The sequence below is a fragment of the Salmo salar genome, chromosome 27, assembly GCF_965601325.2.
Source record: "Salmo salar chromosome 27, fSalSal1, whole genome shotgun sequence".
NCBI classification, from domain to species: Eukaryota; Metazoa; Chordata; class Actinopteri; order Salmoniformes; family Salmonidae; genus Salmo; species Salmo salar.
In genome coordinates, this window is record NC_138317.1 from 14,770,466 (window position 1) to 14,791,980 (window position 21,515).

A 21,515-nucleotide genomic window follows, 5' to 3' on the forward strand; every position below is an offset into this window, starting at 1 on the left:
ATTTCATCACATTCCCAGTTGGTCAGAAGTTTACATACACTCAATTAGTATTTGGTAGCATTGCCATTAAATTGTTTAACTTGGGTCAAATGTTTTGGGTAGCCTTCCACAAGCTTCCCACAATAAGTTGGGTGATTTTTGGCCCATTCCTCCTGGCAGAGCTGGTGTAACTGAGTCAGGTTTGTAGGCCTCCTTGCTCGCACATCCTTTTTCAGTTCTGCCCACAAAAGTTTCATCAGACCAGAGGGCATTTCTCCAAAAAGTACGATCTTTGTCCCCATGTGCAGTTGCAAACCGTAGTGTGGCTTTTTTTCTGGCGGTTTCGGAGCAGTGGCTTCTTCCTTGCTGAGCGGCCTTTCAGCCTATGTCGATAAGGGCTTGTGTTACTGTGGATATAGATTATTTTGTACCTGTTACCTCCAGCATCTTCACAAGGTCCTTTGCTGTTGTTCTGGGATTGACTTGCACCTTTCGCACCAAAGTACGTTCATCTCTAGGAGACAGAACGCGTCTCCTTCCTGAGCGGTATGACGGCTGCGTGGTCCCATGGTGTTTATACTTGCGTACTATTGTTTGTACAGATGAACGTGGTACCTTCAGGCATTTGTAAATTGCTCCCAAGGATGAACCAGAATTGTGGAGGTCTACAATTTTTTTCTGAGGTCTTGGCTGATTTTATTTTGATTTCTCCATGATGTCAAGCAAAGAAGCACTGAGTTTAAAGGTAGGCCTAGAAATACATCCATAGGTACACCTCCAATTGACTCAAATGATGTCAATTAGCCTATCAGAAGCTTCTAAAGCCATGACATCATTTTCTGTAATTTTCCAAGCTGTTTAATGGCACAGTCAACTTAGTGTATGTAAACTTCTGACCCACTAGAAATGTAATACAGTGAATTATAAGTGAAGTAATGTGTTTGTAAAGAATTGTTGGAAAAATTATTTGTGTCATGCACAAAGTAGATGTCCTAACCGACTTGCTTGTCAAAACTATGGTTTGTTAACAAGAAATTTGTGGAGTGATTGAAAAACGAGTTTTAATGACTCCAACCTAACTTCTGACTTTAGCTGTTCTGGTGGTCATCCTGCGCAGCTCTTCCCGACACCCCAACTTTACCCTGTGCCTCATGCTGAACCTGGCATCCTCCGACATCTTGTAAATATGTTCCCAACAATTGAATGGTTATATTGAGTGTGTGACTTTCTTTTTATACGGTTCTGTGTGGATCAATACTCTCCTGCCTGGCTGGACTCTGGGCCTCCAGCAAGCTGTCTGTATAGCCAGTACTTTCTATAGGGTAGTCTAGATTAGTTCCTTTGGTGATTCAACCCCGATTCAAGCTTGACCTCCATTGGTCAAGTCCTAAATTATATTGCTTCTCATATTTCCCATGCAAGAATAAATAGATTTTGTTTTCATGAATAAAAATATATTTCATTTCTCTTACAGTTGGCTACATAAAGGCTACTTCTGATTTCGTTCAGACGAGATCCAACTTCCCATAATGTGTTAAATTACTTCATCACACTTGTTAAGTTGCCTCATTCTATGTCAAAATCTTGACAGGTTTTTTAGCATTGAGCACAATAAAAAAACGCAGATCTATTCAACAACATTTCTGCCTAAATAGATCAATAAAAACATGCATTTCATACCTTACACCTCTCTGATGTCCAACATGGGTTCAACCATGTCCGTTTCAGTCTAGGCCACAACAAGAAGTGAGACAACTTGCCAACACTGCCAAATAAAATGTTTCTGGACCAAATTAAGGTAGAACTTGCCATATATGTCAGATGTAACACATTTGGTACATGGACAGACAAATTTATCCCCACCCAAAGGATCATTCATACCTTTCGGTTCAAAACAAGAAAAAGGCTAAATCCTAAATATTTATACTGTAAACCATATAATCAACACGATAGGCTTTATTTCTATATGAATGAGAAGCCCTCAACACCTTTGATATCAGATATGACTGATATGATTGTGTCAGTCCTCCCTCCTCCCTCTGCCACTAATCTTTAGTCCCCAGTGTATATGCCAAGAATGACAGTCCATGAGATCGACATGGCATGGTAGTTTAGAACATATTTTGAAACTATAACAGTTTTTTGTGGTTATGATAGGGTAATATAACGCATGAGCTGATGAACAGCCCAATAATGCTTGAATAGGTGCTGACTAATGGAAACTAAATTGTATAAAAGAATGAAAGAAAGTTGCACACTACATTTGCTCCCAACAACTGAATGGTTATATAGAGCGTGTGACTTTTTTTTAATACGGTTCTGGAGACCTTTAACTTAAATTAAAACACCCACTCTACCCGTCACTCAAACTGCCATTACACACTGTGGTCAGAGGAGGAAGACAGAGCTCCACTACTGTCCACATGAAAAGGTTTGAAGGACATACTCTAGAGCCAGCAATTCTACTGTTAAGCTTAATTTACCTTCTCCTGGGACATCAAACACTGTTGAGGGACATCAAACACTGTGTGGGCGAGTCAATTTAGGCCCCATTGTCACGTCCTGACCAGTAAAGGGGTTATTTGTTATTGTAGTTTGGTCAGGACGTGGCAGGGGGTTGTTTGTTTTGAGGGTTTCGGGGTTTGTTTGGCTATGTGTTATGTAGAGGGGTGGTTGTTCAGAGTGTTCCGGGGTTTTTGGGTCACGTGGTATGTAGAGGGGTGTTTGTTTAGAGTGTTCCAGGGTTTTTGGGGTTATGTTCTAGGTTAGTGTATTTCTATGTTAGATCTAGGTTGTTTAGTTCTATGTTTAGTTTATTGGGATTGGCTTTCAATTGGAGGCAGCTGTTCCTCGTTGCCTCTGATTGAAGGTCCTATGTATAGGGGTGTGTTTGTAATGGGAATTGTGGGTTGTTGTCTCCTGTTTAGTGTCTATGCACATGTTTGGATTGTTAGTGGCGTTTGTTGTCTTGTATACGTGTTTCTTTTGTTTTTTCTTCTTTTTATTTAATAAAGAAGATGTGTGTACACGTTCCCGCTGCACCAATTTGGACCAATTTTTACGACACTCGTGACACCCATTTAATAGTTGTTACAATGTGTGGTTTGTCTATGATTTTAGTATTCTCAGATTTGATATAGAGTAAGCATATTTTTGGAAACTGCTGACTTATTTTATCTGTGTGTGTGTGCGCGCGCACATTTGCGTAAAATATGAGACATTTGCATAGCTGTCCTGCTTCACTGCTCCAAATACATTTAAAACCCCAGTGTTGATCAGTGACTGTTCACTCCTTTCAGAGCCACTGACACGCAGCACAATGATGATGTCACTGATTCTACTGCTGGGGACACTGGGGCTCCTTGTTCAGGGTGAAAGACACTTTGACTAACTTTGATTCATGATGGGATTGGATTCAGAGTTACACTTCATTCGTTAATTTAACATGACAGAATTTTAAAAAACACTTTAACATTTAGCGTGATAGGCTATGCTTTATGATATGCTTGTTGTTGTGATAACCTTACTAATCAGCCTTTCTTGAATTTTGTTTAATTTTTCAGAATCATCAGCAGATATAATTCTGACTCAGTCTCCTAAATCTCAGTCTGTTCACCCAGGAGAGACTGTCTCTATCAGCTGTACAGCCAGTTCAAGTACTGGTAATGTGCTTAGCTGGTACCTGCAGAAACCTGGAGAAGCTCCTAATCTCCTGGTTTATTATGCTAAAAACCGTCAGTCTGGGATTCCAGGTCGTTTCAATGGAGGTGGATCTGGTACTCAATTCACTCTGACCATCACTGGAGTCCAGGCTGAAGATGCAGGAGATTACTACTGTCAGCAGGGTTACAGCTATCCGTTCACACAGTGTTAAAGCATTGTACAAAAACCTCCCTCAGCTAAAGAGGAACTGCTCTGACTCAACAGCTGCAGAGCTTCGGAGTATCCCATATTCGAATAACAAATTCTTTGAAATATGACACTACAATACAATAATGTAATTGGTTAGACTGTCTACGGACTATGATCATGTACATATCTCTCAATATATTCTGCAAAAATGTTAAATCTTTGTAAACATACTGGGACCACAAAGGGTATAGAGCTGTAGAAAATGCTTTATTTTGAAGGACGTGTTGAACAAAATTCAGAATAGGTTTAGATTTTTTTTAAGCTTTGATTAAAATTCATAGCTATATAAAGACCTGAGAGTGAAGTCCCCAACTTGAACATTATGCAAAGTCCAGCGTGAAGTCTGCTTCCCCAGCACTAGTCAGCCCTAGTCAAACTCACACAGCTGCCCCAGTCCCAGAGGATTTGAGGCTTGGAGATTGTGAGCTGTGGTATGGTTGAAAGTAATATTTGCATGGGCAGTGTTATTGCAACACTCCCAGAATAGAGCAGCACCGTAGCCAGATGTTCACATGTCCCCAGAGAGTTCCAGTGAGATTAGAGCACACTGCTTCAGTGTTAATACCATCATGAAGACCAGTGGGTTTAGAACACATGGCTTCAGTATTAGTAACATCATGAAGACCAGTGGGTTTAGAACACATGGTTTCAGTATTAGTAACATCATGAAGACCAGTGGGTTTATAATATGTCTTCAGTATTAGTAACATCATGAAGACCAGTGGGTATATAATATGTCTTCAGTATTAGTAACATCATGAAGACCAGTGGGTTTATAATGTCTTCAGTATTAGTAAAATCATGAAAACCAGTGGGTTTATAATGTCTTCAGTATTAGTAACATCATGAAAACCAGTGGGTTTATAATGTCTTCAGTATTAGTAACATCATGAAGACCAGTGAGTTTAGAGCACATGGCTTCAGTATTAGTAACATCATGAAGACCAGTGGGTTTAGAACACATGGTTTCAGTATTAGTAACATCATGAAGACCAGTGGGTTTAGAGCACATGGTTTCAGTACTAGTAACATCATGAAGACCAGTGGGTTTATAATGTCTTCAGTATTAGTATCGCTGTAGATCTCCTTTTGACTGGGACAAAATGTGGCCCAATCAGCCAAGCGTTCATTGAGAGGTTCATTAACTGAAATGTATTAGTCAAATCAGTTTCCAAAGCTGAGCTTTCCATTCATTATGAAAACTAAACAAATTATAAAGATCTCAATGTCTAATGGTAAAACTCATTAAATAATGATATCCAGGCAAACAGTTAAAAATATTGAACGTCTTTATTATCTCAACATGTCAGATCCAACAGCATTTTAGTAATAAGGTTCCTGTCACGACTTCCGCCGAAATCGGTCCCTCTCCTTGTTCGGGCGGTGTTAGGCGGTCGACGTCACTGACCTTCTAGCCATCGCTGATCCATTTTTCATTTTCCATTGGTTTTGTCTTGTCTTACATCACACCTGGTTCCAATCTCATCAATTACATGTTGTGTATTTAACCCTCTGTTTCCCCCCATGTCCTTGTCTGTGATTGTTTGTTTGTATGTGATGTGCAAGTTATGTTCTGGTGTGAAGGGTTTTGTACCCACTTTTATTATTTTGTATATTTTGGTTTTCGGAGTTTTGTGAGCACTTATTAACCTGTTCGGGGTAGGGGGCAGTATTGACACGGCCGGATAAAAAACGTACCCGATTTAATCTGGTTACTACTCCTGCCCAGTAACCAGAATATGCATATAATTATTGGCTTTGGATAGAAAACACCCTAAAGTTTCTAAAACTGTTTGAATGGTGTCTGTGAGTATAACAGAACTCATATGGCAGGCAAAAACCTGAGAAGATTCCTTACAGGAAGTGCACTCTCTGACAAGATCTTGTTCTTCTTGTCTCTGTTTATTGAAGACTGAGGATCTTTGCTGTAACGTGACACTTCCTACGGCTCCCATAGGCTCTCAGAGCCCGGGAAAAAGCTGAATGATATCGAGGCAGCCCCAGGCTGAAACACATTATCGCTTTTGGCAAGTGGCCGATCAGAGAACTATGGGCTTAGGCGCGTGCACGAGTCGACCCCGTGCTTTATTTTCCTTTGTCTTTTTACCTAAACGCAGATTCCCGGTCGGAATATTAGCGCTTTTTTACGAGAAAAATGGCATAAAAATTGATTTTAAACAGCGGTTGACATGCTTCGAAGTACGGTAATGGAATATTTACACATTTTTTGTCACGAAATGCGCCGTGCTCGTCACCCTTCTTTACCCTTTCGGATAGTGTCTTGAACGCACGAACAAAACGCCGCTGTTTGGATATAACTATGGATTATTTGGGACCAAACCAACATTTGTTATTGAAGTAGAAGTCCTGGGAGTGCATTCTGACGAAGAACACCAAAGGTAATCAAACTTTTCTAATAGTAAATCGGAGTTTGGTGAAGGCTAAACTTGCTGGGTGTCTAAATAGCTAGCCTGGCTGGGTACTCTGCTGACATAATCTAATGTTTTGCTTTCGTTGTAAAGCCTTTTTGAAATCGGACAGTGTGGTTAGATTAACGAGAGCCTTGTCTTTAAAATGGTGTAAAATAGTCATATGTTTGAGAAATTGAAGTAATTGTAACGATCGTCGTGCAGGAAGGAAGAAGTGGACCAAGGCGCAGCTGGGAGCGAACTCATGTTATTTATTACAGACTGAAATAACACGGTCAAAACAGAGAATAAACGTATCGCTACTGCTCCAACAAAAAGAGACAACAACCCACAAACATCGTGGGGGGAAAAGGAACTTAAATATGATTCCCCAATCAGAGGCAACTAGTGACAGCTGTCTCTGATTGGGAATCGACAGAACCCAACATAGAAATACGCCCCAAAGCAAGGCTATACCAAAAACATAGAAAATAAACTATAGAAATGCCACACCCTGACCCAAAATAGAAGAGTTCACCTGGTCAGGGCGTGACAGTAATAGCATTTCTAAGGTATTTGAATAACGCGCCACGGGATTTCACTGGCTGTTACGTAGGTGGGACGAAATCATCCCACTGGCCCTAGAGAAGTTAAACGACTCCGTTTATACCATGTTCGTTCTCCTGCGCCTGACTTCCCTGCCACCAGCACACACCCATTACAGAATCACCGACCGGCACTGTGGAGTCAGCAGGAGGAAAAGGTACCCCGGCCATTGAGGTGGAGGAGCGCGTCCAGGAGCATGCAGTAATACTTCACCATCTTGGTACCGCCATGGATCGCGTTGTCTGGACAATGGACCGCTGGGAGAGACAGGGAGTTCTTCCAGCACCTCCACCAGCACAACCGGGGTCTCTCTTGAGCACCCCTTTCCCACCTGAACCCAGTGGGATCCGTCTCTCCTTGCCCCAGGAGTACGACGGGGGGGCTGCGAACTGCCAGGGGTTCTAATTACAATTAGACCTCTATCTGGCCACCGTTCACCCGGCTCTATCGGGCCGTGAGAGGGTGTCCGCCCTCGTCTCGTGCCTCACCGGGAAAGCCCTGGAGTGGGCCAACGCCATGTGGTGAGAGGGAGATGCGGCGTTGGACCAGTTTGAGGAGTTCACCTGCCGTTTCCGGGCAGTCTTCGACTGCCCGCTCGAGGGTAGAGCGGCGGGTGAGCGCCTCTACCATCTGAGGCAGGAGATGAAGAGCGCCCAGGAGTTCACCCTGGAGTTTAGGACCCTGGCTGCCGGCGTGGGATGGAACAACAGGGCCCTGATCGACCATTACCGCTGGTAGTTCCATCCTCCCGCACCCCCTCTCCGATACCCATGGAGCTGGGAGGGGCAGTGCGCAGGGAGACCGGAGGGGGTTCTCGCTCGTGCACCATCTGTGGATGCAGAGGTCACACTGCCGGTCGGTGCCGGGTTGGTTCCTCTGGGAGTTGAGGCAGCAGGCAGGGCGCTCTGGTGTCACCCCAGGTGAGCCGGCACCATTCTCACCCAGAGTCCTCTGTTGCACAGATGTTTGTGTTTGTCACGTTCCCTGAGTTTTACCCGCATTCCCAGCATAATGCTCAGGTCGATTCAGGCGCGTCTGGGAATTTTATTGATAGTGCTTTAGCCCATAGTTTAGGGATCCCCATCGTTCCCGTCGATATGCCCTTCCCCGGTCATGCCTTAGATAGTCGACCATTAGGGTCAGGGTTAATTAGGGAGGTCACCGCGCCTTTGGGCATGGTGACGCAGGGGGGTCATTCGGAGAGAATTAGTCTCTTCCTTATTGACTCTTCTGTGTATCCCGTGGTGCTGGGCCTACCCTGGTTAGCTTGTCATAACCCCACTGTTTCTTGGCCACAGAGGGCTCTCACGGGGTGGTCGCAAGAGTGCTCAGGTATGTGTTTAGGGGTTTCCATTGGTGCCTCTACGGTGGAGAGTCCAGACCAGGTCTCCACCGTGCGCATCCCCCTGAATATGCCGATTTGGCTCTCGCCTTCTCCAAAAAGAGGGCGACTCAATTACCACCTCATCGACGGGGCGATAGATCTCCTGGTAGACGCTGCGCTTCCCAGGAGTCACATGTATCCCCTCTCACAAGCGGAGACGGAGGCTATGGAAACATATGTCTCCGAATCCCTGCGTCAGGGGTACATTCGGTCCTCCACTTCACCCGCCTCCTCGAGTTTCTTTTTTGTGAAGAAGAAGGAGGGAGGTCTGTGCCTGTGTATTGACTATCGGGGTCTGAATCAGATCACTGTAAGATATAGTTACCCGCTACCGCTCATAGCCACAGCGATAGTCAATGCACGGGGCGCGCTTCTTCACCAAACTAGATCTCAGGAGCGCTTACAACCGGGTGCGTATCCGAGAGGGAGATAAGTGGAAGACGGCTTTCAGTACCACCTCTGGGCACTATGAGTACCTCGTCATGCCGTTCGGGTTGATGAATGCGCCATCAGTCTTCCAAGCCTTTGTAGATGAGATTTTCAGGGACCTGCACATGCAGGGTGCAGTGGTGTATATTGATGACATTTTGATATACTCCGCTACACGCGCTGAGCATATACTCTGCTACACGCACTGAGTGTCCCTGTTGCGCAGAGTGCCTGGTCGCCTGTTGGACAATGACCTGTACGTCAAGGCTGAGAAATGCCTGTTCTTCCAAAAGTCTGTCTCCTTCCTAGGGTATCGCATTTCCACTTCAGGGGTGGAGATGGAGAGTGACCGCATTGCAGCCGTGCGTAATTGCCGAATCCCACCACGTAAAGGAGGTTCAGCGGTTCTTAGGGTTTGCCTACTACTACCGGAGGTTTATCTGGGGTTTTGGTCAGGTAGCGGCTCCCATTACCTCACTGCTGAAAGGGGGCCCTGTGTGCTTGCAGTGGTCAGCTGAGGCAGACAGGGCTTTTAGTCACCTGAGGGCTCTGTTTACCACGGCTCCCGTGTTGGCCCATCCGGATCTCTCTTTGGCGTTCATAGTGGAGGTGGACGCATCCGAGGCTGGGATAGGAAATGTGCTCTCTCAGCGCTCGGGTACACCACCGAAGCTCCCCCCCTGTGCCTTCTTCTCGAAGAAGCTCAGCCCGGCAGAGCGAAACTATGATGTGGGGGACCAGGAGCTGTTGGCTTTCGTAAAGGCCTTGAAGGCATGGAGACATTGGCTTTAGGGGGCTAGACACCCTTTTCTCATTTGGACTGACCACCGCAATCTGGAGTACATCCGGGCGTCGAGGAGACTGAACCCTCGCCAGGCAAGGTGGGCCATGTTTTTCACCCGCTTTTTGTTTAGCCTTTCCTACAGACCAGGCTCCCAGAACGTAAAGGCAGTCGCATTGTCCGGGCTGTATGACACAGAGGAGCGGCCCATGGATCCCACTCGCATATTCCCTGCCTCTTACAAGGTAGCACCGGTAGTGTGGGAGCTGGACACGGACATTGAGCAGGTGTTACGTGCAGAGCCCGCTCCCCTCCAGTGTCCAGCTGGGCATCTGTACGTTCCATCTGCTGTCCGCGACCGGCTGATCTATTGGGCCCACACGTCACCCTCCTCTGGTCATCCTGGGATCGGTCGGACGGTGCGCTGTCTTAGTGGGAAGTACTGGTGGTCCACTTTGGCCAAGGATGTGAGGGTTTATGTTTCCTCCTGCTTGGTGTGCACCCAGTGTAAGGCTCCTAGGCACTTGCCCAGAGGTAAGTTACAACCCTTACCCGTTCCACAACGGCCGTGGTCGCACCTGTTGGTAGATTTCCTGACCGATCTTCCTCCTTCACAGAGTAACACCACAATCCTGGTCGTTGTGGATCGTTTTTCTAAGTCCTGTCATCTCCTCCCTTTGCCTGGTCTCCCTACGGCCCTACAGACTGCAGAGGCCCTGTTTACACACGTCTTCCGGCACTACGGGGTGCCTGAGGATACAGTGTCTGATCGGGGGGCCCCAGTTCACGTCGAGGGTCTGGAGGGCGTTCATGGAACATCTGGGGGTCTCGGTCAGCCTTACCTCAGGTTTACACCCCGAGAGTAACGGGCAGGTGGAGAGAGTTAACCAGGATGTGGGTAGGTTTCTGAGGTCTTATTGCCAGGAATGTCCGGGGGAGTGGGCAGTGTTCGTGCCCTGGGCAGAGATGGCCCAGAACTCGCTCCGCCACTCCTCCACTAACCACTCTCCCTTCCAGTGTGTATTGGGCTATCAGCCGGTTCTGGCTCCTTGGCATCAGAGTCAGACCGAGGCTACTGCGGTGGACGACTGGTTCCGGCACGCGGAGGAAACATGGGACACCGCCCATGTCCACCTTCAGCGCGCTGTGCTGCGCCAAAAAGTTGGCGTAGTGAAGTGAAGCCCCGGTGTTCGCAGTAGTGAAGCCCCGGTGTTCGCACCGGGGGATCGGGTCTGGCTCTCGACCCGAAACCTGCCCCCCCGCCTGCCCTATCGGACGCTGGGTCCGCAGTTTGTGGGGCCATTTAAAGTCCTGAGGAGTGTGAACGAGGTTTGTTATAGGTTAGGGGGGGGTCGAGGGGGCCCCGGCGTACTTCATTCGTTCCATACTGGATTCGAGACGTCGGGCGAGGGGCCTTCAGTACCTCGTAGACTGGGAGGGGTATGGTCAGGAGGAGAGATGCTGGGTTCCGGTGTTGGATCCTTCAATGCTGCGAGAGTTCCACCGTCTCCATCCGGATCGCCCTGCGCCTCGCCCTCCGGGTCATCCCCGAGGTCGGTGTCAACACGGGTTTATAATATGTCTTCAGTATTTGTAACATCATGAAGACCAGTGGGTTTATAATGTCTTCAGTATTATTAACATCATGAAGACCAGTGGGTTTAGAGCACATGGCTTCAGTATTAGTAACATCATGAAGACCAGTGGGTTTAGAGCACATGGTTTCAGTACTAGTAACATCATGAAGACCAGTGGGTTTATAATGTCTTCAGTATTAGTATCGCTGTAGATCTCCTTTTGACTGGGACAAAATGTGGCCAAATCAGCCAAGCATTCATTGAGAGGTTCATTAACTGAAATGTATTAGTCAAATCAGTTTCCAAAGCTGAGCTTTCCATTCATTATGAAAACTAAACAAATTATAAAGATCTCAATGTCTTATGGTAAAACTCATTAAATAATGATATCCAGGCAAACAGTTTAAAATATTGAACGTCTTTTATCTCAACATGTTAGAACCAACATGTCGGTCTCTCTCCTTGTTTGGGCGGTGTTTGGCGATCGACATCACCAACCTTCTAGCCATCGCTGATCCATTTTTCATTGGTTTTGTCTTGTCTTACATCACATCTGGTTCCAATCTCATCAATTACGTGTTGTGTATTTAACCCTGTGTTTCCCCTCATGTCCTTGTCGGTGATTGTTTGTTTGTATGTGATGTGCAAGTTATGTTCTGGTGCGCGACGGGTTTTGTACCCACTTTTATTATTTTGTATATTTTGGTTTTCGGAGTTTTGTGAGCACTTATTAAAACGACTCCGTTTATACCATGTTCGTTCTCCTGCGCCTGACTTCCCTGCCATCAGCACGCACCCATTACAGTTCAGAACACATGTGATATGAAAGCCAAGCAGATCTATTTGACATCAGAATCCGACATATATTCTGTTTGTTCCGCTATGCTATTTAGATTTTAGTGATGTTACATATATGCAGGCTTCAACCACTACCCTGAGAGCACTTGATTCAGTATATCATGCGGCCCTCAGGTTCCTTACCAATCAAAAACGTCTTAAACATCATTGTGATCTCTTCAGCGCCGTTGGCTGGTTGTCATTGACCTTGCCACTTTATCTCGGTTCTTTTTAAAAATGTATCAGGTGGGTAAATTATTATCAATTTTGGTCCCATTCTCATTTGCTTTTAGCAGTACCAAGAATTAGAACAGCTCATGGTTATTCAGCTCCGAGGTCCTGGAATTCTCTCCTGAACATTGAAATATTTTATGATCTTGTCACGTTTGTGGAGTTTAAACACTTGATTGATGAAAATATCATAGAAGAGCGTAATTGTCTTTAGGACAGCTGTTATGTTTTTTAGTCATGACATATGTAATTGTACTGTATGTGTGTCTATAGTTTTGTTTAATGTTGTGTTAGTGTATGCAAGTTGTTTTGTCTGAAACTTTATTCCCCCTGCTGCTATTGGACCAGGTCTCTCTTGAAAAAGAATGTCTCATTGAGAAAAACCTGTATAAAGGTAAAAAAAAAAAAAAAAATGATATAAAAAATAAAAGCTCCAACATGAGGAAGGTTCCCACACAGGGTCCAGCCCAGCACAAGTGTGCAAGTCACCTCCCAGGTGTTGCTGAGGGGAAGCCCTTGTTGGCCAGCCACATGACCGTCAGGGTGGGACGAACATCACCTAGGGAGAGGGGAGCTGTCAATCATTCACCAGATTGATACGACGATGTTGCAGCAGTTTTACATCTTAGCTGTTAATTAAATGTTGTTTTCCATTAGTAGGTTTCTGTTCCTCAAACACAGTTTATCAGTCTTTCTGTAACTTTTGAGTAGCTACTGAAGCATATTATAACTACATGAGATGACAGAAAATATATTCAACTATCTTCCAAATATTTATTATTTAAAATGAAAAATATTTCAGCGTACTTCTTCCTTATTGTAATGGGATAAATCCTCGGAGTCAGACTGCATAATAATTCATTAAAAATAATTATTTGAAAGAAATCCACAGAATGTATGACCAATTCATACATGATCAATTCATTTAAAAGCTGTTGATAAGCCTATGCTGAAGTAAATTCCAGTTGACTAACCATTCTACAATAATATTACATTTAAAGATGCACTATGCAGAAATGACTGTCATTTCCTGGTTGCTAAAATTGTAGTTTGACTAATTTCAGCAGATTTGGCAAAACAAGCAAGTATAGTGAATCATTGTACCATCTAAACTGCTGTGAAATATATTTTCCATAACAAAAAATATTGTATTTTTAGCTGTTCGAAGCTGGTGTACAAAACCTAAAGTAAAAGATGCAAAAATTAAACTTAAGGATGGGAAGCATATAAATAGCTCACAGAATAATCTACTGCTTCTTAGACTTGCTTTCAATAAGAATTACAGATCTATAACATGTGAATTTGGTCTTGTTGCTGAAAAAGGTACATATTGCAGCTTGAATTTAAAATATATAATCTTTTAATGTTTTCATGATCATTAAAAGAAAAAAGTTAGAATGTCTCATAAATTACAGTATATCACAAGTTGAAACCAAAAGTATATTCCTCAGGAGGTTGGAGGCACCTTATTTGGGGATGACAGGCTAGTGGTTATGGCTGGAGCAGAATAAGTGGAATGGTATCAAACATGCTATCTCCTCCCCTCAGCAGCCTCCACTGGTGTATTAATAAGAACAGTAGGAGTTTAAGATAGCAACACTTTGCAAAATATAGCAAATACAACTGCAAAATAAGATAAAGATGGCAAAATAGCAAAACTAAGGATCATTTTTTTTAATGAGAAATTATATGTAGATAAACTTACTTCCAACATACAGTCTAGTGCCTCCACCAGAAGTGCACCACAGTGATACAAAACTCGAGTCCTTCTGCTCACCCGACCAAGAATTCCTTACAATCAAATGCTGGCCATTTTACATCAAGGGAATTCTCGTCAGTTATATTCACAGTTGTGTACATTCCCCCTCAAGCAGACACCAAGACGGTGCTCAATGAACTTCACTGGACTCTGTAAACTGGAAACCATATCCAAAGCCTGCATTTATTGTAGCTGGGGATTTTAACAAAGGAAATTTGAGAACAAGGCTACCTAAATTCAATCAGCACATTGATTGCACTACGTGCAGGGCTAATACACTCGATTGAAGAGGCGCGACAACTTACATACACTAACACAACATTAAACAAAACTATAGACACATACAGTACAAAAAACTGAAATACCTTATTTACATAAGTATTCAGACCCTTTGCTATGAGACTAAAAATTGAGCTCAGGTCCATCCTGTTTCCATTGATCATCCTTGAGATGTTTCTACAACTTGATTGGAATCCACCTGTGGTAAATTCAATTGATTGGACATGATTTGGAAAGGCACACATTTGTCTATATAAGGTCCCACAGTTGACAGTGCATGTCAGAGCAAAAGGGGTCTAAGGAATTGTCCATAGAGCTCCAAGACAGGATTGTTTACCAAAACATTTCTGTAGCATTGAAGGTCCCCAAGAACAGTGGCCTCCATCAGTCATAAATGGAATAAGTTTGGAACCACCAAGACCCATCCTAGAGCTGGCCTTCTGGCCGAACTGAGCAATCGGTGGGAGAAGGGCCTTAGTCAGGGAGGTGACCAAGAACCCAATGGTCACTCTGACAGAGCTACAGAGTTCCTCTGTGGAGATGGGAGAACCTTCCAGAAGGACAACCATCTCAGCAGCACTCCACCAATTAGGCCTTTATGGTTCCGTGGCCAGATGGAAGCCACTCCTCATTAAAAGGCAAACCTGGCACCATCCCTACGGTGAAGCATGGTGGTGGCAGCATCATGCTGTGTGGATGTTTTTCAGCGGCAGGAACTGGGAGACTAGTCAGGATTGAGGGATAGATGAACGGAGCAAAGTACAGAGAGATCCTTGATGAAAAACTGCTCAGGACCTCACACTGGGGCGAAGGTTCACCTTCCAACAGGACTACTACCCTAAGCACACAGCCTAGACAACACAGGAATGGCGTTGGGACAAGTCTCTGAATGTCCTTGAGTGGCCAAGCCAGAGCCCGGACTTGAACCCGATCGAACATCTCTGGAGATACCTGAAAATAGCTGTGCAGCAATGCTCCCCATCCAACCTGACAGAGCTTGAGACGATCTGCAGGGATGAATGGGAGAAAAATCCCCAAATAAAGGTGTGCCAAGCTTGTAGCGTCATACCCAAGAAGACCCAAAGCTGTAAACGCTGCCAAAGGTGCTTCAGCAAAGTACTGAGTAAAGCATCTGAATACTTATGTAATGTGATATTTTTTTCATTTTTATAAATGTGCAAAAATTTCTATGTTACGCACGCCTCTAGTAAGAGGGAACGCAACACCCTGCTACAACTCAACTCTCCGTGGTGTGAAAGAGGTATGGACTGTAGGTGTGAGTAAGGATGACAAAAGGCAGAGAATTACCATTTACAGGGTCACACGGTAATTTTGGGGACAAGGGGCTGGACGGAACCAAAGCAAAAAAGTAAATATCAAAGCCCCCTCTCCTACCTTACCTCCCTATTTACCTAACTAGCACCACCTGGTGCACTAACCAAATTACAGGGGGTGGTCCGCCCAGGTCTTACCTAGTGTGCATAGCCAGAGTACATACTACGGGTATATGTATGCCCGCGGGCCTCTTGCCTAAGCACTCCCTAGGTGCCTTCCCCTTCCCCCCTGGGAACAAATTAACCTGTTAGGGCTAGGGGGCAGTATTGACACGGCTGGATAAAAAACATACCCGATTTAATCTGGTTACCACTCCTACCCAGTAACTAGAATATGCATATACTTATTACATATGGATAGAAAACACCCTAAATTTTCTAAAACTGTTTGAATGGTGTCTGTGAGTATAACAGAACTCAAATGGCAGGTCAAAACCTGAGAGATTCCTTTACAGGAAGTGGCCTGTCTGACCATTTCTTGAACTTCTTTTCCATCTCTATCATTTACTAAGGATCTCTGCTCTAACGTGACACTTCCCACGTCGTCAATAGGCGCTCAGAGCCCGGGAAAAAACAGAATGTCGTCATTCCAGCCCCAGGCTGAAACACATTATCGCCTTTCTCAAGTGGCCGATCAAGGGACACTGGCTTATGCGCGTGACCCCGACCGCCCCCGCCTTTGGGATTTTTTCCTCTGTTTGCCGAAAAGGAGATTCCCTGTCGGAATATTATCGCTTTTCTACGAGAAAAATGTCGTAAAAATTGATTTTAAACAGCGGTTGACATGCTTCGAAGTACGGTAATGGAATATTTAGAATTTTATTGTCACGAATTGCGCCATGCGCGCGACACTTCTTTACTATTTCGGATAGTGTCTGGAACGCACGAACAAAACGCCGCTATTCGGATATAACGATGGATTATTTTGGACCAAACCAACATTTGTTATTGAAGTAGCAGTCCTGGGTGTGCATTCTGACGAAGACAACAAAAGGTAATCAAACTTTTATAATAGTAAATATGATTATGGTGAGTGCTAAACTTGCCGGGTGTCTAAATAGCGAGCCCGTGATGCCTGGGCTATGTACTTAGAATATTGCAAAATGTGCTTTCACCAAAAAGCTATTTTAAAATCGGACATATCGAGTGCATAGAGGAGGTCTGTATCTATAATTCTTAAAATAATTGTTATGCTTTTTGTGAACGTTTATCGTGAGTAATTTAGTAAAATGTTAGCGAATTCCCCGGAAGTTTGCGGGGGGTATGCTAGTTCTGAACGTCACATGCTAATGTAAAAAGCTGGTTTTTGATATAAATATGAACTTGATTGAACAAAACATGTATAACATAATGTCCTAGGGTTGTCATCTGATGAAGATCAAAGGTGAGTGCTGCATTTAGCTGTCTTCTGGGTTTTGGTGACATTATATGCTGGCTTGAAAAATGGGTGTCTGATTATTTCTGGCTTGGTACTCTGCTGACATAATCTAATGTTTTGCTTTCGTTGTAAAGCCTTTTTGAAATCGGACAGTGTGGTTAGATTAACGAGAGTCTTGTCTTTAAATGGCTGTAAAATAGTCATATGTTTGAGAAATTGAAGTAATAGGATTTTTAACGTTTTGAAAATCGCGCCACAGGCTGGCAGTGGCTGTTACGTAGGTGGGACGCAAGCGTCCCACCTAGCCCATAGAGGTTAAACAGAATAACACAAACAATTTCAATATTGAAAACACAGCATCCTATTGACACACAACAGACATAACCAATCAGTTCCCTCAGCAACAACTAACATAGTACATACCAAATCTCTTAGTAACAACCAACATGCTATAACCCTCAGCAATCCTCTCTCTTCTGAGCAACAGAACACTGGCTTATAAAGCTTCAGAAGGAGTTGGTAATTGTAGAAAGCTGCGTCCTGACGAGGGGCGGGGTCAGCTCTCCAATTAGCAATGGGGCTGACCTAACTAGGCGCTGAAAAGTAGCAGGTGCATTACACATTCAAAAGGGCATCAGTGTATTGTACGAAGTTATCTGGCGTAATGAAAGCTGAGATGTCAGAAGCTCGAGAGGTCAGAGGCACCTGCCAATAACCTTTTAGCAAATCTTCCTTACTAATGTAAGCAGCAGAGCCAATTCTATCAATGCAGTCACCTAAGCGAGGTAGAGGAAAAGACTCATACTTTGTAACGGCATTTACTTGACAATAGTCCGTACATAAGCGAGACGTACCGTCAGGCTTAGGAACAAGAATACACGGGGAACTCCAGGAACTGTTACTGGGTTTTGCCATGTCATTCTGTAATAAATAAGTGACCTCACTTTTCATTACCTCCCTTTTCTTTGCATTAACCCGGTACGGATGCTGACTTATAGGAGCAGTGTTCCCCACATCCACGTCATGTTCCAAGATGGACGTGCGACTTGAAACGTCCTGAAACGCAGAGAAAATTGTTTATTAATAGGATAAGATCCTTAGTTTGATCGTTATCCAAATGTTCCATTTGAGAGGGTAACTTTTTCAGCATCTCTGAATTACATAAGCATTCACACTGCTGTAACGTATGGCGTAACTCCAACCTGTCCTCCTTATTCTCTAGGTCCCAGCCAGGCTTCAGCACCACCGCAGCCACACTGGAGACGGCGGGCTGGACCGGCTTACCTGAGGAACTGTTGGGAGAATCACGCACATAATATGCTTTCAGCATGTTAACATGACACACTCGGGAAGAACGCCTCCGATCTGGGGTCTTTATCACATAATTGGTGTCACCGAGTTTCTTTTCCACAAGATATGGTCCAGACAAATGTGCTGACAGATGAGCCAGGGATTGGCAACAAAACTAAAACTTGATCCCCTGGTGCAAAAGAACGGCCAACAGCCTTTTTGTCATAATGCAACTTCATGCATTTTTGAGTAGAGGAGAGAGACTTTTGGGCTAACGCACATGCGGCGTGCAGTCTCTCCCGCATCTTACTGACATAATCCAACACATTTTTAGGGGCGCTACTGTGTGTAGGAGATAAGATATGCTCCTTCAAAACTTTTAGCAGACCCCGTGGGTTGTGTCCAAATACAAGGTCAGCAGGGCTGAACCCTAAGGACTCTTGTATTGTTTCCCTAATAGCAAATAGGACAAAGGGCACCCCCTCATCCCAATCGGTACTGGTATCCATGCAATACTTGCGTAGCATTGCCTTCAGCATCTGATGCCAGCGTTCGAGAGCCCCTTGACTCTCCGGATGATACGGACTGGAGACCTGATGGGAAATACACAGCGTCTTTAACACATTAGAGAACAGCTTTGACATAGTTGGATCCCTGATCACTTTGGATTACTTTAGGGACTCCAAACGTAGAGAAGAACGTCACCAGTGCTTTCACCAAAGTCTTAGCCGTTATAGTACGGAGAGGAATAGCCTCTGGGTATCGAGTAGCACTGCACATTGTTAGTAAGAACTGGTTACCTGACCTGGTTTTCGGCAACAGACCTACACAATCAATTATCACTTTTCCAAACGGCTCCCCCACCACAGGAATCAGGCAGAGGGGCGCACGAGGAACTGTTTGATTCGCTTTCCCAGCGAGTTGACATACGTGGCATGTTTTACAAAATTGGACAACGTCATACTGCAAACCTAGCCAAAAAAAAGAAAAAATGTTGAAGGACTTGGTTATAAGTCTGATCCCCAAGTGTCCGGATCACGCCTGGTCATGGGCGAGTGACAACAGCTGCTGTCGGAACGGTGTAGGAACAACCACTTGACACACTTCACTCCAGTCACTAACGGTGTCATGTGCTGCCCATTTACACATCAAAACTCCTGCTTCCATAAAGTAGGCGGTCTCCTCAGTTTTAGCTTCCTCAGTGGAAATTACCAAAGCAAAACACTTGCGAAGACTGGTGTCTCCTGTTTGACATTCAATCACCTTCTTTGGGGTGACAGACAAAAGAATGTCATGTAATTGGGGCGCGATTTCGCTTTCCCCTGCCTTAGTTTTTACGGGGGTAAAAACTGTCGGCATTGCAGAAGGAATACTCGGTGCATTGTCTTCTACCTCAACCTTCTCAAAAATGGAACTAGCCAAATCCACATCTCCTAGCTTGTGAGATTTTCCAGCTTGTGTGTTAACGAGGGCACACACACGTGGAAATGCTTGAACCAATTAACCATCTAATTCTGATTTCAGGGTTGTCTACTACCTCTAACACAGGAGTGACGTTACCACCAGCGATATCATTCCCTAGTAACAATGGGACTCCTTTTACTGGCAATGTAGACACTACACCAACACGGAAACGTCCTGATACCAAGTCTGACACTAAGTGGACCCAGTGTAATGGTGCAGGTACTGTTTTTGTCTCTATCCCCTGTAATATGACATGTATGCCACAATATGTTTCAGGAGACCAGGGTAAAGCATCAGTAACGATTACTGACTGCGCCACCCCGGTGTCTCGTAAGATTCGTATAGGCTTTTGATCAGCTTGTTCTCCAGTTAAGGAAACAACTGGCAGATAAACAGAGCATAGTCAGGATCCGGTTTCTCAAATGCTGAATCAATAACTCGGTCCAACGGACGAGCCATAGACTTGACTAAAGCCACACTTCATTTTTGGGGACGGTGACAGGGACTGTTTATTTTTCAAAACCGGGTAGTCTGCAATCACATGACCCTTTTGGTGACAGTAAAAATAGTCACGGATTTCATGAAAAGGCTTAGGGTTGTCAGAGGAAAAGCGACCTGAACGAGGCACCGATGCCGTAATCGTTCGGCCTTCAAAACGAGGTGCACCAAAGACAGACTTGTGTGTCAAAGCGTACTCATCAGCCAACACTGCTGCCTGGGCCAAGGTCGCCACTTTCTGTTCATTTAAATGAACTACAATGCTATCAGGGAGGTTGCTTTTAAAATCCTCCAACAGTATCAACTCCCGAATATCAGCAAAGGTGTTAGCTTTGCTGTCTGAACACCAGCGATTAAACAGAGACTTTGTCCATAGCAAACTCAACAAAAGTACATGAGATGTTTTTTTTGTGGTTACTGAAGCGCTGTCTATAAGCTTCAGGCACCAACTCATAAGCCCGCAACAGTAGTTTTAACTGCACCATACTTTAAACTGTCTTCCAGGGAGAGAGCAGATACTACTTCCTGGGCTTTCCCAGACAATTTACATTGTCACAGGAGCGGCCAAACCTCGAGTGGCCAATGCAGCGCAGCGGCCACACGCTCAAATGCAGAGAAATAGGAATCAACTTCCGACTCTCGGAATGGAGGGAATAAAGCTATATTTTTACTTACATCAATGTGGGCTTAATGATAAGCAGCTTGTGGAGTTGCACTGGAGTCAGCGTCTAGCTCCAGTTGTTGGATCCTCACCTCCTTGTCAATTTCCATTCTCCTAATTTAAAGATCGAAATTAATCTGTCTCTCTCTTTTTGCTGCATTTCTAAACGGGCCAGCCTCACCTTCAGCCTTGCGGTCCCGTCTGAATGACCTGAAGCAGAAGATAAAGGATCGAATCGGGGCAATGTAAAGGGGGTACGAGCAACCCCTTCCTCCGCCCTGTCCTCCGACTTGGCACCGGAAGGTCTACTCGTCTCCTCTCCTGAAGCCTCCCGAGCCTCATCTTGAAATGAGAGAATTCGTTCTCTCACTAAACCCTCCCTGACTAGCACCAAAAGCTCAGCCTTTTGGTCTTTCTCAGGGACGAAGAGTCCATAATGGTCAGCTATAGCGAAAAGGTCTACTTTCCGCAACCTCACCAAACTATCAATAGAGGGCGCTTCAAAAAACTTGGAGATGGCTGTGGCAGCCATCTTGTACACAGAAGTCTACCGAACATACAAACTACACAAGTCATCCAAACTCACAACCTACCATCACACCTCAATCACTAATCACAGAGAGCTCAGTGCAGCAGGGTCCGGTGTGTTTAATGGAATCCCGGATGAGCCCCCATTATGTTACGCATGCCTCAACGCAACACCCTGCT

At 44.7% G+C, this 21,515-nt stretch overlaps 1 gene segment (V, D, J or C); it reads right to left on the reverse strand.

Moving 5' to 3' along the window:
* LOC106588303 (Ig kappa chain V region Mem5-like) overlaps nucleotides 1–21,515 on the reverse strand; it is a 92,811-nt gene that overhangs the window by 36,948 nt on the left and 34,348 nt on the right.